Consider the following 25467-nt stretch of genomic DNA (forward strand, 5'->3'; position numbering starts at 1 on the left):
GCTCTGGACTTAGGAATAGTATAATTTACCATTCCAACTCCAGTGTGTGTAACAGTAGGGAAGGTGTTGGAATAGTAAATTATTCTATTCCTTAGTTTAGAGCGCCCCTTAGAGCAAGTCGTTGTAACGACTTGCGTTGTAATGGTACTGCGATGTAACAACGCGGCCATTGTAACGCATGAAATGTGATGCTGTTTCCCATTGCAAGTAGCAAAAGAGTAAGAAATAAATATGCAAGTACCAGACAAATAAGAAAATAAAGTTGGCACCAAATACTGAGATTCTAGATGCAAGACTAAAAAAAGAAAGGGGGAAGCAGATTTAGAAGAATGCTTTAGAACAGATTCCTTAGTTTTGTTGTGGGACTGAACAGAAATAAAAAGCCAAGAAAAGAGAACTAATTAATTTTGTGTGCATCTCCAGGAATCTAGTCAAGCATTCCTTTATATAAGAGGGGGTAAAGTAAGTTTGCCTCAAATCAAATAAAAAAGTTAACGGAGAGATCCAAAGAACAGGCAAGTGTATTCCAATGGAATTGAAGGTCATAAAAAAAAATATATGGCATGTGATGCAGCGAGATGAGCAGATCATCTAGGAGAATAGTTCTGCAAAAGAAACATTGTGAAAAAGGTGAAAAGAGGGCAAACAAGTTGGGAAAATGGACGAGTATTCAAGGGAATTAGAAGAGATTCAGCCCAAAAAAATGCATCTGGGTATATCACGGCTACACCATGCCCAATAAAACTACAGTGGTCCAACAGAAATTGCAGAGTCAAGCACAGCTGTTTATTTGGCTTTGAACTAAGTTCCTGAAGCACAATTCAACATCCAAAAATATATAGAAACAATATCAGATATAGCAAAAGCCTCATGTATTGTAGGAGGAGACTGGTCTTCCAGCTCTGTGGCTTGACATATCAGGGAGTGGACTATAGCAGTGTCTTAATAAGAAACTAGACTCTTTTGCATACTTGGGTCGTTATTTTAATCAAGACCTACTGCCTTACTTGAGAGCTGACAAAGAAGTGCACATATGAATTAAGCATTTCTACTTGGAAACCTCTGATCACCGTCCTTCTGTCAAAATTGTTGTCTCATTTTGTAAGTTCAGACAGTCACTATTTTTTTTCTTAAGCATTGCTGGTAGTAGACAAAGTCACCTGATGCCAAAAAGCTGAGGTAATGACTTCAATATTTATCAAAGAAGTATAGCCCACTGTGAAAAAAACTAGTCATAACAGGGTTCCAGACTAACACTATCTTTGGAGCCGATACTTGTGAAAAAGTCTTTGCACTGTTGCTGACTTGCATTAGTTGCATTACTTTATTTGACCTACTCAAGTACAACTGACTAAAGCAAAGGAACATATGAGCATTTTCCTGAGCTACTACAGTGTGACTACATGAGCAGCATTACACATGGTTAGAAACAACTGGTTGGGTGCATTTGTGTTAACAGATGTATGGGAAATTGTCTTCAATTGTGTGTTAAGTATTAGAGCTAATGGGATATCAAAGATTACTTATAAATTTACGTTAAAAATATTAAATAATGGTTGCCGCCCCCCCATGGCGACTGCTTCACACTTTGTTAGGTGTGTGATATTAACTATGTTTGTTTCTACGGTTTGGTCCCTCAAAGTTGAAGAAGGGAACCGTGTATTGGGTTTGTTTAGGGGTAATATAGGCTCAGCTGGGTTCCTTGCATGGACTGGATGGATCGGGGTAATCATCAACCGCAGCCATTTCTTTATCCATTGCAAAGATGACACAACCTAACAAATATGTATATGTCTCCTGGAACATCAGAGGTCTAGGTTCCATTCACAAAAGGCATAGACTGTTAGAGCAACTCAATTGTAGAAAAGCAAATTTAGTCTTCTTACAGGAGACCACCTGGTGGAAGCGGAAGTTCTTAAACTGAAGAGAAAATGGAGGGGTCAGTTTTTTTATACTTCATACTCGGCATTCACGAGGGGTACTGCAATTTGGGTTCGAAATGCGAAATGGTGTCCCCTTCAAACCAATAGAGCAAAGGAGAGATGTGAATGGTAGATATATATATATATATATATATAGATATTGTGGAGAGGTGTGGTTCACTGGTTAGAGGCGGTAAACCCGTAAGCAAAGAATCGGCCAGGGACCAGGGTTCAATTCCCGACGCGGCAGGGTCGTGTACCAGGGTCAAAACGGACTCGATAATTCTCGCCTCGGTACCTACTCCAACCAGGAACACACTCGGCAACTCTGGGCATTAAGCTTGCCTCATCTCTACAACGGCCCCCCACAGACGCCGGGGATGCCTGGTTTCACCTTGGAGATACCCAGAAAGGGACCATCTCACAGGGAAAACCAGGACGGGTTCCCCAGCGGTCTTCAGCGCCAGGATACTCCATGGAGTCACAGTGCGCTTTACAAGTACACCCACATTTACATTTACATATATACTAGTGAGAGGTACGTTGGATGGTGAGAATATTGTCATAGGAAGCGTGTATGCCCCGAACTCCGATCAGGACAAATTTTTAGAGACTATGAGCACAGTGTTGGTGGGATGGGAGGCTTGTCCTTGGATGATAGGAGGCGATTTTAATATGGTGTTAGATGTGGACTAGATAGTTCCCACCCTCCGTTGCCAAATACTAATAGCAAGAAACTAGCGAATGCCATGCAGAGTTGGGCGACGGGGTGGGGGTTAGGAGATGCATGGAGAATGTGCCACCCCACTAGCAGGGAATATTCATTTTTTTCTCACCTGCACGGCCTCCATACTAGAATAGATAGAATTTTTTGCACACTGAATTTGGTGGCATCGGTGAGTGATGCCACTTATTTGGGGAAACCCTTTTCTGACCATAATCCATTGGAAATCATAGTACAATGGAGCTGAGTACCAGCACCTGTTCCAATGTGGAAACTACGCCCTGCACTACTGGAGGATCAGGTCTTTCGCGCTGCCTTGTTAGAAGCAACTACGAATTATTTTGACTAAAACATGGGATCTGTCAGTAGTTATCAAATTGAATGGGATGCGTATAAAACTGTAATCAGGGGAGTAGCGATTAGCACAAAGGCAGGTATGCGTAATACATTGATCCGGCGCCTTACTGAGTTAGAAGCCCAACTGGGGGGATTAGAAAGCAGCAGTCCACAATTCACACTACAGGAAGCGAATATAAAACATGCCGAACTGCTAGAAGACCTACGTATAATTGATCATGATCTGTACATACAAAAGCAGCACGCGACAGCTGACAGAGCGGGCCCCTTGTTGGCAAGATTAATAAAAGATCCCCCGACAACCTCTCCAATTCTTGAAGTAAAAACACTGGAGGGTTCCGTTGTAGGTACACAGTTAGAGATGCTGCTTTTCAAAATTATTATGCAAAATGATGACTCTCCGGGTGAACCAAATTATGTAGCCTATGATTTATTATTTAATGAGATACAATTACCGCAAGCGCCGGATGAGTATAAGGAGGATCTGAAAAAAACGATAACTGTGCAAGAAATTAGAGTTGCAATAAAATCACTACCACGAAATAAAGTGCTGGGTAGTGACGGACTACCTGTTGAATTTTATATGGAATATATAGATGTGCTGGCCCCACGGTTGCAACAGCTATATCACACGTCTCTGGCCGCAGGGATGCTGCCAGTTACTAAACTGCAAGCATTGGTGGTCCCTCTTTCCAAACCAGGTAGGGACTCGGTAGAGATGGGGGGTTATAGGCCGCTCTCACTATTAAATATGGACTACAAAATTTTAAGTAAGATACTGGTGAATCGTTTGACCTCTTTGATCCCCAAGCTAATACATATAGATCAATGTGGATTTGTGCCAGGGAGGAGCACAGCTTTGAACATCAGGAGGCTGCATCAAATCATGCAAAGTGCATCTGAATTGGAGGGCAGACAGGGTTGTATCTCGTTGGATCTTCGCCAGGCTTTTGACTCCTTGCACTGGAGTTATATGCTGTACGCACTTCGAAAATTTGGTGTCCCTGTAGAATATACTATATGGGTGAAGCTACTCTACACTAATCCGACGGCCAGAATTTACACGGGTTTTTATGTGTCCAAGCAATACTCTGTCGCACGGGGCACGATACAGGGATGTCCCCTATCCCCATTATTATTTACATTGGCATTGGAGCCGTTATTATACACTATTCGTAAAGTGGCGGGTCATAAGGGCATAACCATAGACACGAGCAAACATATAGTCTCAGCGTATGCGGACGATATAATACTATATCTTAATGACTCAAATGACACATATGAACTGCTACCGACTATTTTTGACAAGATCCGAAAGATTTCGGGGCTGTCAATAAATAAGAACAAATCCTACGGATATAGTTTTAAAGCTAACGCACATGTAGAGGCACTTCAATTTGGGCAGTGAACCTTCCAAACAGCGCCTATGACTTTTAGATATCTAGGTATTCAGGTATACAGGGAATCACAAGACTTACTGGAAGGTAATTTACTACGAATGATCTCATCACTTAAGTCCCAAATAAAATTTAGGAGCAGTAGCGGGTAGAGTGGCACTCAGTAAAATGGTGTTGCTGCCCAGGTTATTGTATTACTTCACAAATCTCCCAATATTAATCCCGGCCTCGAGTGTTTCGCCTGCTAGACACTTTACTGATTGAGTTGATATGGGGGAAGGGGCGCAGAAGGATAAGCTTAATGAAACTACAGTTAGATACTAGATGTGGCAGACTGGGGGCTCCAGACTTGCAAGCTTATTGCTATGCGAGCCAACTACAATGGTTGACTTATTGGATAGTGGGCAAAAACCTGCATGAAATTGCAATGTCGCACCAGTCCTGGGAAAATGGCAACTTACATAGGCTATTGCTGCCAGGTGGAAGGACACCTGCGGGTGCACCTCATCTACTGAAAGTGGCGTTGGCATATTGGAAAAGGGCGTTATGTTATACTAAGAGATTGACCCTGTATGCCCCCAATATTCCTCTACTGGGTTTACCACTGCAATCTGGCACTATCACTAGCAGGAGAGTTAAGGCATGGAGTGAGGAGGGGGTTACTAACATAGGTGATTTTTTGGTGGATGGTACTCTTGCACCGCACAATGTATTTGTTAGAGTGCATGGCGTGCCTCACACATTATTTTTGATGCATGCACAGATTACACGTTATATACGCAAGGTATGGGCCCCGGTGGGTCAGGAACCATTGATGCATGGCTTAACTAATTTGCAATACCTAATGGGGAATGGCAGTCATGTCACGAGATGGTTATATAGAGGTGTGCGCACAGTGGTAGAGGCCCTGCTACAATTCCTTAGAGACAAATGGGACATAGATTTGGGTCATGCACTCACTGACAAAGAATGGAAGGTGATATTGGAGTATCCGAGAAATATCTCCAGGAACCTGAAATTTAAGTTCATACAGTTGATGATTGTGCATAGAGCCTATCTATGCACCACATAGATTACATGCAATGTACCCTGAGGTATCGGACTGCTGCCAAAGATGCCATACTCCACGAGCGAAGTTGTTCCATATGTTATGGAGTTGCCCTAGAATAGAACATTACTGGTATGAATTGCACAAAATATTGAACGCAATTGTACCAATACGGAAGGATAACTCGCCAGAGTACTGTATATTGGGGTTGGGTCCTACAGGCAAGAAGTCTGGTGTTGTGCACAAATTCATGAACCTCGCTCTTATATTGGCAAAAACGGAATATTACAAGGCGATGGAAAGCGGCAAAGCCACCTAACATTGCAGACTGGCACAAAGAAATGGTTTGATGGGGTAGGGCTGAGGGTGCTGAAATCAAACGGGAAGAACAAAGGGAACTGCGTAAAAGGTTGATATCCCTAGATTGGAAAGTAATGATGGAAGAGGTTACTGCCATGGAGATCCCTGCGGAGTGATACTACTAGTTGCATTCCTAGATGTTATGAGATGTCTTACTGATGTAACGGGGGGCTGTTGTTTTTTCATACAATTGGTACGTTTTAAGATTTACTGCTGGATTAGGAAACACATGAAGGTGGGTAGGAGTGCTTTGGATCTAAAAGTACGTGCTAATAATATTGCATAGTATTGGCATTGCAGCTGAGCTGGTGGGTGGGTTAGGGAAAGACTGTTTTTTCTAGAGTTTTTTTTTGGTATTGTCGTTTATTTTATTGTTATTGAGTAGATATATTGTTGGCAATTGTATTGCAGACACTAGGTGGTCAATCATTAAGATGTCAATGCCTTACAGGATTCCTGATATAGCAATGCAGGGGGCACAATAGAGGTATATAACGTTTGATGTAAGCCTTGATATTATCAGGTTGACACTATGCTTTGTAATAACATTTTCGAATTACAATGTGAAGTACTGTATGACCTTACCACCAATGTAATGTTGTATTATGACAATTTTCTGGAACAAAATTAATAAAATCTGTATAAAAAAAAAATATATATTAAATAAAAAGTAAGATCATGCACATTCCTGCTATGATATTTAGTTTCTATACCTATAAACTCAAGCAGAAAGAAAAAAGTACTATAGCACAGATAGCGGAAAGTTATAATTCTTCATTTAGTGCTTTGAGGGCAACGAGGATCAAACACGAGACGATACAAGGTTTCTAATTATAAAAGATGATGAGTCTTAAACCTTACTATTTTACTTCATTTTCAGAAAATCAGTAACTTCTGATTTTACAGAGTGAGAGTACAGTGGGAGAAAAGAAAATGGGTGAATGAGGGCATGCGATTCGAGACAGAACAACGGTGGATGGGTTGGGAAAGCTGATGTGGAAGCAGGTGCAGGTACAGGTTGGCTATGGATCAGAAGTGAAATAGTGAAGATTGAGTGAAAAAATGTGTAAAAACATTAAATGTATGTAGGGACTAAAAGTAAAATTAAAGAGTGAAGCTGGAGTTGATAGAGTGAAAGCAGAAAAGAGGGAGGAAGTGAAAGAGTTTATCAGTGGAGAGAGAAGAAAGAGCAACGGTGAGACACTGAGATCCAGGGGGTTAGTTAGTGATTTACAATTTTTCTCAGCAAAATGCCCAAAAATGAGCATATACCTCATTTATTTTGTTTTTGGTATATAAAAATAAATTTGTTTATATGTGTGCATTAACTTTTAAACTTCCACCCAACTAAAATTAGTAACCCCCCACAGTTTGGTTTTGTACCTATATATTCTGGCGTGGGTGCTACTGGCTCCTGTACCACATTGAAGTCTGGAAACCTGCATTCGTGGTCTCCAGCATAATGTAAAACTGAACAAGAATGACACTTCCTAGATCACCTGGAGAGGAAGGTATCAAGTAAACCAGATCTATCTGCATGTGGGACTACGGAAAAATGTGAGGTGATTCGTTAAAACAGACTTCTCCAACGAGTAGTACTTGAGCTACTGGTAACTCTTCAGTTGCCCGTAAGTATCTCTCCTGTGTGCAGCCAGCCCTACTAAATTATAAACTTTTGTTCGGTTGTATTAATAAAGGTATACTAAATTTGAGAGTGTGTATTACGTGATGAATATTAGTTTATTTTCAGAACTCAAAGCAAAATGGCTGAATTTTCAAACTATATTTAAAGCTAATATAAGAACAGAGGTCTTCAATCTGTGGGGCGCGACCCCCACAAGGGCCGTGGAGTCATGGGAAGGGGGTCGTGCATTCCTGGGACTCACTTCTGCCTGGACAACCGAAAAAAAAAAGTCCCCAGACAGTTCATTATGAAATTAAAATACTAAAAGCTGCAATGTCATTCAGGGAGTGTTGTCTTGTGATGTGAAACCGGAGCTGATCAGACAGCTAAACAAGGTATCCTTCCGGGATGCCTGCTTGCCTGAAAGGAATGGAAATATGCGCTACAAGTTAATCTGAAAATGGAAAGGGCAATTTGCAGCTGTAAAGAATGCTTGGGAGCCGGTACTGGCTTTCATTGATGAAATCACTGGAAGCTTTGTGAAGAGCTGTGAAGTGTGTGCTTCTAGTTGAAAATATATTTACATAGCGCTTACTATCCCGGAGGAGGTGTTGAGGGCCAGTAAGGAGCAAGAAAAACAAGCATTTGCAGTGCAATAGGTCTAGCAATATAGCAAGTTTGGGCAATTGGCATTGTAAATAAGAATGTCTTTTATTTATGTTTTGGTTTTTAAAACTTAAATAAAAGGCATTGTCATTTACAATCCAATAGTTTGAACTCGATTAAATGCGAGACCTATTGCATTGCAAATCTATTGTAAATTATTGTGCAAGTTTATTCTCAAGCACATTTCTGTTGAGGAATTTTCCTCGAGCATTTTACTTGCCAACTGAACAGCTCTTCGAGTTCGAAATACTACACAAGTAAAATAAATGAAAGTGCTCTCAGTATTTCTGAATTCTGGTTGGGCGGCCAGAGCTATGGGTGGATTGAAGTCTGCTGTCTAGGCTTAGGAAAGAGATGCATGTTGTCTTGCATGTCCTCCAGTGCGCCACCCATCTGCTCTGTTCAACGTGGAGCATAGCGTCGTATCAGACGTCACAAATGGGGCGGAGCACTACCATATGTGTCAGTAGCAGGGATGCCTGGCAGTGAAGTTGTGCTCAGCTAGTACAACACTAAGGCTAGGGCCACTGGAATTATGTGATTATGTGGCTGCTGCAATTTTCATATAATTATACATTTGCCACATAATCCATCATCTACTGCATGATATGCAGATTTTAACAAAAAGAAATTTGAGCTCAAACGGTTCAAAAGTTATTAAAAACATAGCAACAGGTGTTGCTGCGCAGTGGAAGATCCATTGTAAAGGTTGACTGGTCATAATTCTATACCTTATGGCTGTGTTTGGGTGTTAAAGTGGTACTAATGAGTTGCAGCTAATGCCCAGACAGTGTTAACAAGTTTGGAAATGTCAAAATAATGAAGTGATACTTCCCCAAAATGTGCTGCATAATTTGCCTTTGCTTGCCACATACATAATTTATCCAATCCTGCTGCATAAGTTGGGCCTCCCCTGCTGCATAATTCCAGTGGCCCTGACTAAGGCCACTGAAAAGAGCTGCCTTACGGCCTGCATAAACAAATGACTCCAAAAGGGGGCCATATAACAATAGTGTCCTCAAAAGCCTTTGTTAGGGAAAAATGAGCACTCAAACGGGAAAATGTAATTTTGCGTAGGGCTCCACAGATCAATGCAGCAAGGCTGCTAGTGCTGCTCTCTGTAAGGCATCTTTTATAGTCTGTATGTGTCATAAATACGATGCCTGCTGCCTAAAATATGAGGCTGGTTAAGGGACCATGCACTACTGCTACAACACTGAATCAGTGAACACTTTTTTACAAGACAACCAAACCTTCAAAATACTGGTTTGTAAACACCTGCAACCCCAGCGAGTGACGCACAGTGCATGGGCACTGGTGAACATCGTATGCACAATGTAAAATTAGGTCTCTCAGAGCTGCCTACAAATTTGCAACCTCCTGCAAAAACCAAAGCCCAAGTGACTTAAACCACAAAACTTCACTGCTGATGGTGTTAATAGGATATCTGAAACCACAAGGGCACAGTGTGTCCTGCTGGCACCCTGCCAGGGAGGGAAAAAGAGGTTCAAATGTGCCACCACCAGCTTAGAGTTCTGAACTTCAGAAATCAGGTAGGCATTGTTCACAAATTCACGAACCTTCTATTTTATACTGTGACTATTTCTGTAAGGAATCAAATGGAGTACGTAACCCTGAAACGATGTCAGATCCGTGTGACTATGAGTCTTTATGTATGAATAAACCATTTCTACAACAATCGCTTATGCGGAGACATGGCGTTACATCTGAATGGTTACATAGAAAAAAATGAGGATTCATCTGCAACATTTGAAAATGACACCTTGAACGATCGGGTAATCTCCCTATTGGTTGTCACAAAACGGAGAAAAGGAAACCGATAGTGTGATTTCCTGGTACCATAAAAGGAAAACTGGTTGTCACCAGAGAAAATTAAACCGAAATGAAAAGCCAATCATCACTCAAGTTTCAATATTAATATCCTCTTTGGGAAATGCACTAAACCCTGGAACAGTCCCTTAACAAGCATTTGAATGCAATCACGGCACTCATGCTTCAGCTGTAAACATCTTAAGCTAAAGCGCGGGTGCCTACATTGCTTGAAAAGCAAAGAAATAGAAAAACACTTTTTTCTATTTCTTTACTTTTGAAGCAATAAAGGCACCGCGCTTTAGCTTAAGATATTTACAGCCAAAGCATGAGTGCCGCGATTGTAACCAAAGTAAATAAAGAGACAAAAATGGCGGCAAAGGCTTTTTTTCCCTCTTTATTTACTTTGGTTACAATAGCCGCACTCGCGCTTTAACTGTAAACATTTTAATCTAAAGCGTGGTGCCTCGATTGCTTCAAAAGCAAAAAAATAGAAGAAAAAAATCCATTTCTTTACTTTTAAAGTAATCGCAGCACCAGCACTTTAGCATAAGTTGTTTACAGTTAAAGCGCAAGTGCGGCGATTTCAACCAAAGTAAATAAAGATTAAAAAGAATATTTGCAATGCAATCGGTCTCGCATTAAAATGCAAGACCTATGGCATTGGAAAGAACTGGCCGCCATTGTCCCAGCTGCAAGCAAAGCACGTTGTGCCTACAGTAGTAAAAACTCAATAAAGAAAGTAGTGCTTACAGACTTAAAAAGATGTACTGTGTAACAACCAAAGTAAAAGGGCCAGTAGCCATTGGAGGTTACAAATAAAGACAAGGCCGTACTAAGGAGGAACTAACAAGAGAATTACTGAATCAGAAGCCAGCATTTACGAAGGACAAAGACACCAGGCAATGAAAAATATGCGCGGCACTTCTCTTCCATACTCTACTACAGCAAGTCTCACAGAGCAGCGCATGCACGCTGACTCAGGCTCGACCTAAAAAGGAAAGCCAGGGCACGGCGGAAGACTGGAAAAGAAATTGTGGTGAAATGTGTTGGAAGAATAGGAGTGTTTTTCATACTGAGAGAAGTGCCCAAACACCTAGTAATATGCATTACAGATTGCTTCTGTAAACTGTCACTTACCTGGCAGGCACATTGCAAATTCCTATTCTGACTTTCCTGTAGCTGACTTTTTTTTATCAGCAGATCAGTAGCCCTGATGCATTTTATGGGAGCTGACAATAAGTTAAAATGTTGGGGTACTTCAGTTTCATATTCAAATTAATTTTCACAGACAGTTTCAATGTACTGAAAGACCTTACTAAAAAAGGTGTTTCTGAGTGGACAACTGAGCTCTGAAGTGCTTGCTTTTAATTGTAATCGTATTTAGATAGCACTTACTATCCCTGAGGAGGTGTTGAAGGGACAGTTATGTACAGAAATTGCATTGCGTTTGGTCTGGGTATTACTAAAATCTATATTTTGGAAGCACCATTTTATTGTAAAACTGTTGCACTTTTTGTAGCAGCTTATCTTATACTGTGTGTAATACTAGTATAATAATGACTTACATATTCACAGTGCTGTCTGTCACAGGCTGTTACCTAGTAGCACTAAATATACACAAATCACTATTCTCCACTGCACCAACCAAGATTTAATTTTGTGGCTTTCTAGTTACACACAGACCGTTTAAGGTGGATTAACTACTAGAGGTTTAATAATGTACTATATTGCATTGCCCACTAAGGAGCACTTTTTTATTTTTTTTAATTTAAGCTGACCCTTAATTTATATGTAGCTACCTGATGGTGAAGGACCTAAAAACCATGCAGGATATTTTGTTTTTAGCTAAACCTTTGACCCATCCAAGTGCTCACACTCTCAAGGTCCTCCAGCTGCCCCCCAAAGATGACTGAAATCAACAACAGCAGCAAACTAATATAACCAGGAGTATGTTTTTGCTAAAATAGAAGTGTCTGTTTTTATAATGTTAAAAATAAAACATTTTTAGAAAAACAGTGTGAAAGATGATTAAGGGACCACTTCCTTCCCTGGAATTAAAGAAAGCATCCTACTTGGACCTTACAGTTCATCATTAATGACTGTAAATGGTATGTGTCAATGATGATGAAAGATGTTCAGCAACCTCCAGTTCCATGCAGCTGTAAAAGCCAAGCTACCAGCATTCTATGAAATATAGTGTGGTTCTCCTCGGATGCCTTGCACTAAAATTGCAGCCCATGCATTACAGCCATTATACCCAGGGGCACTGGGATTATGCGAATGTGCAACTGCAGCGATTTTCACATAATTATAGATTTGCCACAGAGTCAATCATCTGCCACATAAACTGCTGATTTTAACAAAAGAAATGCGTTTATACCTCAACCAGTTCACTAGGTACTAAAAGCAGCAAAACGTGTTGCTGTGCAGTAAGGGCTCTTTGCAAAGCGGGACTGGCCACCGTTTAGTTGCTTACGCTATATTTGGGTGTTAAAATGGTATTTATAAAGTGCAATCACAGATTGACTGTCTCTCTGGAGAAAAACAAGCACACTCATAACTTTAGTTCAGGAAGGTGTTATCATACAAATAAGTTTTGCCAAAATATGTTTTATTTGTGAAAAGGTACCATTGTGAATTTTTGGGTAATGCTTTTTGGAGACTTTTTGTTTGAACTATGTAGTACGCCTCTGATACCAATCCACAGTCACCCACAAACTTTTGGTTTGCTAAACACTGTTTAATATTGTTTCCCCACCATAAATATGATTTGTCTTGGGAATTAGGGACATTTATGGTTGTCGAGGATGAGGAGTACCAGGTTCCAGAAATTTTTGTCAGGAGGGGGTCCTTAAGACTAAAAATGTTTGACAGGGGGGTCTCGGCATCAAAACGTTTTAAGATCTCTGTATTAGAGTGATAAATCATCAGGGCGGTCACATGATTCGCTGGTTCGCGGCCTCCTTGCGCACGATGGTGGCGGCTGACCTGTCTCCACTGCGGGGTAAATGGGAAGTGGATTTGGGCCGTCCCCTGACCGACAAGGAATGGAGGGATACGCTACGGGGGCCCACACGGATCCCCAGGAATCTGCGGTTTAGCCAAATCCAGTACTTCATACTGCACAGAGCATATCTCACTCCCGACTCCATTAATCGCTATTTCCACTGGGCGGACGCTGAATGCCCACGCTGCAGGGCTCTGGATGCTGGACTAGTACACATGTTATGGAGCTGTCCAGCACTCGACTCATACTGGCGGACGGTGCATGGAGCGTTACGTACTTGCGCCGGCCCGCTGGCGCAGCGAGATTGGCCCGCATGTCTGTTACACTTGTTTCGTAGAACTCCCCCCACGAAGGTTGCCTGTCGTTTCCTCGACCTGGGCCTGATTGTGGCGAAGCGGTTAATTACCAAGCGCTGGAAGGCGGCTGAACCCCCTCGGGCGCAGGCGTGGCGGAGTTCCTTGCTAGTGTGGGCGGGGGCGGAGGGCACGGCTCTCTTGCGAGAGGAAACGTTAGGCCTCAGACACACACCCATAGCGAGTCAATGGGACGTACACTTGCAGGTCCTGATGCAGCTGGAAGGGGATGCCCTGAGACTCTGTGGGACACATACTGCGGAGCCACTTCCTGGTGGGGAGGGGAATGGAGGTGAGCCTGGGAGACCCACTCTGGGGATTGGCGGGGAGGTCCTAGCCGAACCGGGAGGATGTACGGACACTGACATTTGCCTCTCATAGTATGATATGTCGCGGGGGATGGGGGGGTGGATCGGGGGGGGGGGGTGGTATCCTGAGGGTCGTATGGTCTAAGATCGAACCTGCTGCTGTTGTTCTGTTGGACTTCTGTTGTTTAACCTATCCTCTTTTATTTCAGTTCGGTTGTTACATGAATCTGTTCAACTGTGGGCGGTGGCCCTGACACTTACTTGTTTGCATCAATCCACGCCTCGTAGTGGCGTTGGATCTTGTGGCTCACCGCATTCACAATTAGCGGATACTCCTGAGTACCGGACTCATTGCCTGTGGGATATTACATTCATGATGTATGTTATGTCTATACCAACAAATGCTAATAAACAGATTTCATAATAATTAGAGTGATAAATCATGTGGTACTAAGGTGACTTTTTAAAAATGTTATTACCTTGGTACCACTGGCATTGCTGCTATGGCTGTTTTGTATTACACATGTAGAGGCATTCCATATTGACAATGTATTCTTTTATTACATTGCTTCTGGCAACCATGCCTGATGCACTGAGGTGATCTCTTATAGTAACCTTTCAAATGATGGCCACTGATGTAACATTGTCTGGTGTGGACACTGTTACAATACTAATAACATTGGTAGCTCCAAAGAGTTCCATTGAACATAAGTAGCTTGCATTACAGCATTAAACCATTCCTTAGAATAAAGTGTTGGGAACGGAACAAACAATTTTTAAAATTTCTTAGGGGACTATGAAGTTCTCCCCAAACATATTTATCATCTGGGCCCCAGGGATGCTGTTTTTGTGCCAGGATATCAAGGGCATGGTACTTTATCGGGAAGTTACCATCTTCCATCCTACTGATAAATGAAGTGCAACTGAGGAGGAAGAAGTAATGATGGAGTGAATTAGAACTGATGGGGCTTGTTACCTCAACTGCTACGAAGGAGGCCAGGTGCTGGACAGAGAACATCATTCGGGAAGGACATTTTGCATGCCATTCCAGGCCAGACACCAAGGCTGCGACCTCCCACCAGAAGACAATAGTCATCATTGGAGAAATTATCACAAGCAACCTGTCTGTATTGAATGTAAACAATCAACAGGATCATGAAGAAGTGAATTAATCATAGCAAGTCTAACTCAGAACCAAAGTCAACAACACAACTGTAGCAGACAGTAGCCCTTAACGCTCTACGGCATTAACAGGTAGGGGGCAAGTTCCTAGATACAAACAGGATAATGAGATGAAAAATGGGCCTTGTTTCAACAATCAGTCAGTCAGTCAAAGGCTTTATTTCGATAAAAAACTTATCATAAAAGCTTCAGAGAAAAAGAAAAGCAAGAATTTGATTACATTTAACCTTAAAAACTTGATTTTCAAATAAAAGAAGCACATCATAAATAAATAAATATTTAAAAAAAGATTAAACATTTCCTTTAAGCCTTTTGCTTCTAATGCACCAGGCCCATGATAAGAATTTGGAAAGGGCACAAACATACAATGGGCGAGAGTCCGACATTAAAATGCGTAGTGCCTTAATATGATGCCTGGTTCCCAACAAACGACACAATTGCTTGCGCCATCTTCTTCTTGGTTGTGCATACTCCTGGCATTCAAACAGAAAGTGTGTCACTGTCTCTTGTCTGGATATGCAAATAGGGCAAAATTCTGTCGTCTGTGCTGGGGATTTCCACCGAGATGTAGAAGCATGTAGTGGAAGAGTCCCAGTCCTAAATTTAAAATAAAGGGTCCTGTCAAATGGTCTCTCAATAATGTCTAAGTAGAGTTCCCGGATCAGCAAATCCTTAAATTTCAGAAAGTCCTCCGTACGTCTACCCAATGTACAGTTAGTGCTCCGTTGGGTTGCAATCCAGTTCCAATACAAACTCTTGAGTGTTGCCTTTGGGGGGGGGGAAGACCTATTTACCCAAGCTTCACTTAAACCCAAGTTACACAGGAGGGCTTTCATATCTCTCAGCCATTTTATCCTATGCCACCCAGGGAGTGACATTACTTCAGAGAGGCCTTTGGCATATTTGGCAAGCTCCGGGGCTCGCCACAACCGGGCCCATAAAAGTAAAGGCCGGAACGTTGCCAAATCACCAATAGGGCGGCAACCTGGGTCAAGCATTAGTGGGATCATGGGAGTTCCCTGGGGAAGTGACATGATGGCCCTACAAAACTTCCTCTCAGATCTTGACAATTCGCTAGTGTTGCATGAGCCCCATAGCTCTGCCCCATAAAGAGCAGAGCTAACTCCCCTTGCTGCATAGATTTCAATAACAGGGGCTATAGGTCTAATGGCACAGGAGCGCTGCTCCTTCAGAAGATTTGGGAAAAGGGGGGTGGTGATGGACAGAGTTTCTGAATGATGCATTAAAACCATGATCTCTTGACTTGGTAAGAGTATTCTGCATCATTCAGAAACTCTGTCCATCACCACCCCCTTTTTCCCAAATTGCTCCTTCAGAAGAGCCCCTGTTACCCTCTTGTGGGCTAGCAGCATTTTACATAAATGAGGAGCCCACTGCATATTGTGCGACAAACGGATGCCTAGATAATCAAATACATCCACCCTCCCCAGAGGTACAGCGTTCAACTTTGGGGGACGCACAGGTTTTTTAGGGGGGTTCATCACAAGATATTTTGTTTTATCAGTATTGATTACTAGGCCCCGTTCTGCACAAAAGGACTGGAAGTTATTGAGTAGTTTTTGAAGACCCATTGGTGAATTGGACAGCAGGAGTGTATCATCCGCAAAGAGAAGGGTGGGGATACGCTCCCCCGCCAGGGAAGGTTCATCTGAAGGATCTTTCAACAGGTGCTCAACCACACCGTTGACATACAAAGAAAAGAGGGTGGGAGCTAGAACACATCCCTGGCGAACCCCTCTCTCTACCGGGATTCTGCTAGTTTTCTCTCCCTCTGTACCCCATCTTATCTGGGCAAAACTGTTTTCATGGAGCCTTACAAGTAGCAATAGAATGTAATGTGGTATCCCCATGTCAGTAAGAACTCTCCAGAGAGTCTCCCTAGGTACAAGGTCAAAGGCAGTCTTTAAATCGATAAACGCGAGATAAAGACTGCCTTTGCCCAAGACCACCACCTTCCAGTACACTAGCAGCAATCTAAAGGTTTGTTCTATTGTGCCAGTGCCTGCTCTAAATCCTGCCTGGTAGTCAGAAAGAACGTTATTTTCGCTAATCCATTGTAATATTCTAACCAACAGCACCTTGCCGACTACCTTTTGGGTTACATCCAGCAGGCTTATAGGTCTATAATTCGACGGGTCGTCCCTGGCCCCTTTTTTAAAAATAGGGACAACCTCCGCCCCTTTCCAGGATGTGGGAATCGGTGCACCCCTGCAGATAGCAATGAGCAGGCAATAGATAAATTTCCCCCATTTCGGAATGTCTGAGCGAAGCAGGTTCCGGGAATGCCATCTGGAACAGCCGCCTTTTGGGGCATGATGGTACTAATGGCATACTCTACTTTTATTGAGAAGTCTGGGTCTACAGAAACTGCCTCCCAGTCCTTTTGGGGCATAGTAGTACGAATAGCATGCTCTACTCTTTTTGTTGGGAATTCAGGGTTTGCTAGAGCCACCTCCCAGCCCTGTTCATCATTGGGTATAGCTGTGGTGACATTTCCAGATTGGCGAGTATACAATTTAGAAAAGTGGTTAACCCACACTTGGCTAGTAATGTTACATGTTATGAGGTCGCTATCTAGTCTATTTCTGGCTCTGATTGTATCCCAGAAACGCCTTGAATCTTTTTCAGAGCTTGCCTCTTTTAAAGTGCGCCAATACTCTTCTTCCCACTCCTTTCTTGCACTTGCCAATGTTCGCTTATGCTCTTTCCTAGCACCCTGTATCAGGGCTTGGGATTTGCCTTTAATAGCCTCAATCAAAAGAGATTTTGCGTGTCTACATACAGATGTGTACCAATCATGCTTGCCCCTTGGATTCCGGGTTGCCATGTTCCTACCCACATGTACCTTTTTCAAGAAAACATCCCCAATAAACCTAAGTGTTCCCTCGAAAATAGATGTAACCCTTCCAGTTGTTAGCAGGGCCGGATCAATAGTATCCAACTCCGTTTGTGAGGCTTTAAGCATTTCATTGATATTATTAAGTTTAGTTTCATCAACTGAAACTTTATTCCACTTCAAGCGTCTGCCGCAAGAGGAGACAGAAATTTTATGAGCTTGCTTAGAGGGTACTTCGAGTGTTTTGCTAGGCCAAGGGTTTTTAGGAGTCAAAGAAAGCGAATTATGGTCGCTTTCAACAGTAGGTAGAACTACCATATCCTGTACTAAACCCCACAGTGAAAAATCTAGGAGAATGTAATCAATCCTCGTGGTGTGGTTGACTCTATTAAATGTAGCAGCACCCATAGGGTCTGAGTTTGTACGACCATTTGTGGCTCTTAGGACAAACTCCAATGTTAGAGCATTTAACTGTATCACACTTTGGGTCCATCTTTTAATCGGAGGAATAGTTAGGGCTGGGATACCCCTTCTAACATCGTCCTCACCCAGGTCCAGAATGTCATCTGTTAAGAGAGGCTCATAGGTGCAGTTCAAGTCTCCCGCAACCAGGACTTGGGCACCAACAGTATTTTCTCTGAGCTCTGTTTCAAGAATGGTCACTATCGGGGACATAGACCCATATTTGGTACCTCTAACATATATGTTAAACAAATCGAGGGTTAGCCCCCTGCGGGGACCTCTCAAGGAAATTCCTAGAATATCTGGGCTATTAATATGCTTAGGTGTTATGCGGCAATTAAGGGAAATGCTTACCCAGATGAGAAGACCTCCCGAAGGGCGACCCTTCCCATTTCTAGGGAGTGCTGCAGGCACAGAGTATGTAACATACCCAACTCGATGGAGTGGTTCTAAGCTCCAGGTCTCCTGGAACAGGCAGATCTTATGGGCCTCTACTAAAGCATTCCATTCTGGTGAGCATAATTTCCTATGGATACCTGCTAGGTTCCAACTAAGAATCTTTAATGTAACCCTAGGATCATGGCCATCGCTATTTTGAGGACTCAGGCATTCAATAGAAGGCATGAGTACAGCAGAAGGCATGAGATTAATAGAAGTCATGGACTGAGCAATACTAGGCCCTGGTACGGAGTTAAGGTGGGGACAAAAAGCTGGGACCTGTGAGATTGTCTGCTCAGTTGTCTGCATCGCTGGGGTCATATGATTAATATCTATATTTGTATTAGTCGTAGAGCTAACCAAGGATTGTAAGGGTTTGGGACTAAGGAATTCAATGCCCTCAAGGTCATGTCCAGTACGCAATAGTGGTCAATCCACTGCTTCTAAGCAGCTGAACCTATTTGTGACTGGTATGCCTCTCCAACCTACAAGAGGAGCTATGTCACCACCTCCATGACCTGACCAATCAGCCCACTCCCTTCTTCTATCCCAATTTCTTACTTGTGACCTGCTCCAATCAGGGACATCATTGTATCGATTTGTGGGGGGGTAGAAAAAAGAAAGCCTTCTTGTCTCTATTCCGTCATTCTTTACCCGCATATCCCAACAGCAAATATGATCGGCCGTTCGGGGGTCGTCAAAGTTGACTATGACACAATCCCCCCCACCCCGCCCACCCCGAGTCCTTTTACTCTCATTTCCTATCCAGGGTACCCTGCGCACCATTAAGATTCTGCTGCTACAATGAGGTGGCAGCGGTCTATTGGTAGTAAGTCAATGCTGTACCTTATTTTTTAGAGACCATGTCAGTTCCTCCGCATTTTGACTTAGCTCGGGAACTCCGGTCATGATTACAACATATGGACTTGCCTCTGGTGGTAGATGTGTTGGGTACCCACCCCCATCCCTGGTCTTATCATTTTTATACAGTGACCCTGATGGTTTAACCGGCATAGCTTTAGTATTGTCAGAAAGGACTGGGGTTTTGAGTGGCTCTATAACCTTCTTCAATATTGCTGGAGTTGGCTTCGTTTTTATATTTGGCCCATCAGTGGCTACTTTTTTGGTTTGCAACTCCCCCATTGAATTTTTTCTATTTGTTTTTGACCCCCTTGGTTTAACCAACCCGGCAACCGTCTGAATATTATGAGTTGCATTCATAGAAGCTATCTGCTTTTCGATATTTGAAAGAGATAGTTCGATGGGCTGCATATATTTTTGATAAGTTCTCCCAATCTGAGTAATAGTTGGTTGTTTACCTCGCAAACTTTGCAGCCCTCACCCAGACTACCAGGGTCGTTAAGATTTGATGGATTCAAAGAGAGGGTTATCATATCTGTTGCTACATTGATTGAGCTACTCAATGTAGATGCATTTTTTCCTGGCGTATGAATAATGGGAAGTTTTTTATTAGATTTACGATTTTTCACTTCCTTGGGCTTCTTTCGCTTTGATATAGCGCCCTCCCTCTTTCCCCTAGAATGATCTGTGTTGTGATCCTCCTGACTCGGGCTCGAAAAAAGTTCGGGCGTCTTCTCAAGCGCCTCACTCAACTGCGTATCCGAGAGTAGCAGGGATACCGAAAGATCAGCCAAATGTGGCATAGTATGTGTTTCTACTCATGCTTCAATTAGGGGTCTATTCTCCCTTGGATTAATGGGTGACTTGGGTGACTTGGCTAAAACTAGAGAGCCCATTGATGAACGCTTGGCTAAGGCCAGATCCTGAGACACCCTACGCTCCAGGAGTGATATGCCTTGGTTTATCGCCTCATTAGCCCTAGTAATATACTGGTCGATTGGGCCAGTGACATGCGCTGACCCCTGTGCAATTTTACTCCTGCTACCCCTAGTCATCATGACATTAATATATTCCCCCACAAACTATCGAATAGAAGTTCTAAAAAGAGACAACTATGAATTTGCGTGATATATAAAGGAAATATAACTAGAGTCTCAAGTTCAAATATAAGAGGGGGGGCCCAGCCCAGTCTTTAACGGGCTTAAACGGGCCCGCCCTTGGCCTGGGCTTAGCCCGGCGCCGCCCGCACGCGTCCCGCGACGCGGAGGAAGTAGCTGGTTTTTAAGAGCCTCCGGGCGCGCACGGCAGGAAGTGGGCGGTGCTGGTCACCGCTGTGCTAGCTGGGAGCTGTAGTCCTCCCCCCACAGCGGCCGTGTGGTGCTACAGGCAACGGCGGCGGGGAGAACAGCAGCGTCAGGGCCCCAGCAGTGATAGTGTCCACAGGTAAGAAATGCGTGTCAATCCAACCTCAGGCAATAGGTAAATGAAGCCCCCCAATGGAAACGGTAGCACCTGCTGATTAGGAGGCAAGCCAGCCAAACATTATAACTGAAAGAGGCACTCAATAGTTTTGGGCTTCACCCCAGAACGTCAGTGAAGCTCAAGGACTTCGCCACATCGACAGTCCCCCAAAAAACTGCACATTAACCAGCTGGATGTGTTCTTTTTGCTGCTTAGAGATGACTGTTGTGTACTGAACACTGTAAAAGCAGTTCCTTAAGGACAGCCACACGCAGTTCAACAGTCAGTTTAAATCGAAAATCTGGGCAGGGGCAAGCGTTCTTGACGCCCTGTGTTGCAATGTGTGAAGTCCTTGCTGAGCTCTTACCTGTAAGTCTGCAATGATCGATCACTTGGCCTGGGGCTCCCAATCAAGCGTCCAGATACAAATTATTTCAACTATCTTCAATTTGTTGCAGACAACCAACTGTTCCAGAGAAAAATCCAGTTGATAGCTCTTGTATTCGGGGGCGTTAAGTAGGGTATCAATCATTAAGTTATTGTTCTTCAAGAAGTAAGTTTCAAAAAGCTAATAATTTTCCACTTGGAATTTCAAGCAGGGACTACTGACTACGTAAAAATACAGCGCCACATGTGCGTCCTTTAATCTTCATTTATTATAAAGTGACCAATTAGATTAACTACGCTGTTCTTGCTTGCACTACTAAAAGCATGTAAGTACTGGGAACTCCGGAGGACAAGAATGCAGTAAACACACCCCATTTTTAAATATAGATTTTTTATTGGAACACTCACGATCTATATAATAGTAACGGCAGTAAAGTAGAGCCTCGGTGTGCCTGTGTTTTAATTTTAAATATGTTTGCATTCCAATATCTTTTTTTTCTTTCCAAGGCTTTTCCGATCATACATATGCAATAATAAAAAAGGTCACGAACGAGGAAGCTCAGAAACTTGGCAGAAAATTAAGCTATGCGACCTGCTGCCTATCGATGCCAGTTATTTTTCATCTGACATGCGATATGAAAGATGTACAGGTATCTATCTGTGCTATAGGCTCGTTAAGGATTTGGTTGGCTTGCATGAGTGTAATGCCGTCAATGCGAACAGCAACAGCTCACTTGCAGGTGTTTTTTCAGGATGGGGGGGGCGTTAGGGGTTAAAAGAGAACACTGTTCCAACGAGGCTTACATACAATACCTAAATGGAGTTCGGAAGTGCATGTGGACAGTAAATACATTATTTCCATAGTCCTCAATAGATTATTTGTACCAATCATTGGGAGAGACACAACATGCTTTCAAAAAAGTTGACGTTTAAGTCCTGCTATTATCTTTGGATTACCGTCTCTACTTTGGTCTATTTTTTGGCAACCATGTACACACCAAGAATGGTGGTGTGCGGACTCAGTTACTGTAATACATTTTCTAGGTAGTGATACCTAGGGGGCCTCAGAGCCCACCTACGAGATAAAAGTAGTGTACACTCTACCACTTAAACCACGTACCCAAAAGTCCCCGTAACAAATGTGCCACGTATCCTGCTTGACTCTGTACCAAGGCTTATGATTTTATATCCAAATACACCCCTAACCCAACCACCTATTAGGAACTGTGCCCCGTTCTCTGTCACACCCCAACTATACATGCCAACTTTCCTGACATAATTGTTTAATAAAAAATTCCGATTACCTCTCCGCTATCCACTCGCACCAGCTGCAAGTGAAGGCAACGAGAGACAATCGGAAATCTGGTCAACTCTGATTGGCACGCTGAGGCACCGTGCTATAGGAAGAGCTCGATGAACATAGAACACGAATCCTGCCATTGGTTCCAAAATAGCCCACCCCGACAAGACGACACGCCCGCTTCAGAAAAACGTCCCTCGTCTGTAGACGCGGAAGTGGTGGCCCAGCCGCAGGTGGGCCGATACTTTAGTTACATCATTCGCTGGCGGTTGTTTGCACCTGCCACGCGCCTAAACCGAAGCTTTGGAACAGGCTGGGGAGTAACGCCATCTGCTGGAGGAAGACAAAAAGGTAGAGCAACCGAGTGTCTGACGTAGCAGAGCAACCATGCTCTCATTTCACTTATTTTTGTGAGAGTTTAAATAGTTCGAATAACTAAAAATGTATATAACAACTGTGACAAAAACGGAAGCCAATAATTGGGTAAGGAGACGGGCCGTAGCAATGTTTTTTTTAACCTTCGTAGTGGCATATTAATCTTAAAGGCTGACTCATTTGAGTCACAATGTCCCTTTTTGAGCAAACTATGCTTTTATTTTGGATTTCTCTTTATCAAAAATGTCGTCCTATGCATAGCTGCCAAGTTTTCATTGTACGTATGTGTTATGTTGGGATTATTGTTAGATGGTATGCTTCACGAGTTATTGTATTTACCTTTAAGACGCGTGACCGAGCGAGCTTAGAATGTTTGCTAGGTAAAGGGGCATTCCATTCCACTAGGTCAGTTGGTAGCTGTGCCTTGGGACTGTTAGCTGTGTTTCCTGGCGCTCGCCTGTTTCTTCATATGTTACTTCAATAAAGATATTGAAGTTACCCTACATCTTTTCGTCACTTCAGTTGGCGACGACTGGGAAACCGTAACCATAATCTATTATTGGAGGAATTCTCAAGTGATCGTGAAACGATGGGACGTTATAAGGTGTACTACAAAAGAAGATAACTTCTTCTCGTGAGGATCGAAAGGAAAACGTTCACGGAGGTAAAAGATTACAGCTGTGTAAAGGGTATAAGTGCTCGTTACCATGCAGAGGTGGTTCTATGGTAGGGTGACCAGATTCTATGTCAGGACAGGAGGCTCCGATTATGCTTTCTCATTTCTTTATTAGAAATGCCCAGCAGCCAATCAGAACCGTTTGTGAAACGAAAAAACTACAGTACCCATGAGCACCAGGGTACCACGTGACCAACCATAGAGTCTCTCATATAAAAGATACAATAGGAGAAAGTACGTCCTCTTTCTTTGCTGCTCCGCAGCCAGTTAAGTGCCTTTTTCATATTACTCTTGATACTTTGTTGCATTATTCTCTGTGCGATACCGCTTTGACGCGCTCGCTTGCTAGTCATTATTTATTGCTTGGATACTTTGTTGCGCGCTGTCTCACGCGGTTTATCTGTCTCCGCTTGTCGCGCGGTGCACATTCAGGGAGCGTGGTCTCACCTCCCCAGGTCGAGACGCTCGTTCGAGCGTCGGTGTCCTTGTTTTGGTGGAGTGGGAGTTAGGGGGCTGAGAAGCTCGCGCTAGCGCGCGTGCTTCTCTGTTTCAACTTAATCTGAGGCGGCCGTTACCGCGCATGCGCGGCGGCCATTTTGCTTGTTTACATTCGTGTTTTTCACACGGACCTTGTCAGAATCGGTTGTTCTTCACACCGCTGCCCACTGCCTCAGTTTATCTTCAGCCCCATCGACGCCCTTTGCTGTTTTAAGGCTTGGGGCTGTACAATAACGCATAGGCACTGCCTAGAGTGACTGTCAGCAAGCCCTCCCTCCACAATTAATTTATTTATTTTTTTGGTCAGGTTTTTTCTGTCCTTATCAGTGGCTTGCTGTGGGGTTTTTCACTCCCCCTGAATTGTGCCTTTGGCATAGTAATATATATTGACATTGGAGTGTCATTTTGTGGGCATTAATTTCACTTTACTGTGAAGAAAGGTAAAATGGAGGAGTATTTTGATGAAGATGATTACTCCTTTGAGGATGAGAGCTCTAGTTTCCTAGAGCAGGATTTAGTAGAGGCTTTGGACCAAGGAGTTCAGCACTCCGTTAATAAAGCCCTGGTCCACGCTATCAATCCTCTGAAGCGTCATTTGACGCAATATGCCAAGCAACAGGGTTGGTTGCCTTCTTCTCGTTCTTCTAAGTCCCCAGTAAATCCGCATAGGTCGGATTTTAAACGTTTGGCTAAATCTCTAGCCTCAGAAAAGGCTTCCTCCATTCCATCGGTAGGCGCTTCTACCTCTGCGGGCTGCCTGACTGACACTGAAGGTCCTCCTTCTTCCTCTTCTGACCAGGATGTTCCTCCACCACGCAAGAAGGCTCGCAAGGAGCACTACGTGGACGCTCCTACTCACCCTCAGGTCCTAACCTTTGAACCATCGGAGCTTTATCACCCCCATTCGTCTTCATGGCTTCCTTCTCCTGCGGTAGCGGAATATGTCCAGGCGCACATCTGACAACCCTTTGAAAAAGATGTTAGGGCTCGCCTCCGCTCCGAGTGCCCTCGCCCGGATCTTGCTGATCACCTGGCAGACACTCCTGAAATTGATCCCACAATGCTTTCCTATTTGAAAAAATTTGCAAAGGATCCAAAAAAGGGTCTAGACAGATCCTGGCGTTCCTGTCAGGATAAAATGCTGGATTTATTGGGACCCCTCACCAAGATTCTTGATCTTGGCTTTCAGGCCAAGGAAGCTGCCTCCCTTGTGGATCCGGATGACCTCATAGAATGGGCTCAGAGGGCTATTTGCCAGTTAGGCAATGCAAATTGTGCAAATTCGAGTGAGCGCCGCCGCTCTATTCTTCTAAAAATTGATCCCAAATTGGCGGAACTCTCTACTTCCGAATCTGGCCCGGTGGCACAAGG

At 43.3% G+C, this 25467-nt stretch overlaps 1 protein-coding gene across 1 annotated transcript in view; it reads right to left on the bottom strand.

Moving 5' to 3' along the window:
• Positions 1–22767, bottom strand: part of PYCR1 (pyrroline-5-carboxylate reductase 1) — a 168464-nt gene extending 145697 nt beyond the window's left edge. Inside the window, exon 1 of the mRNA XM_085617551.1 lies at positions 22552–22767. The gene's annotated coding sequence lies outside the window, so the exon portion shown is untranslated. The remainder of the gene's footprint in view (positions 1–22551) is intronic.
• Positions 22768–25467: the final 2700 nt, after the last annotated feature.

This window comes from Triturus cristatus, chromosome 7, assembly GCF_964204655.1.
Source record: "Triturus cristatus chromosome 7, aTriCri1.1, whole genome shotgun sequence".
NCBI lineage: Eukaryota > Metazoa > Chordata > Amphibia > Caudata > Salamandridae > Triturus > Triturus cristatus.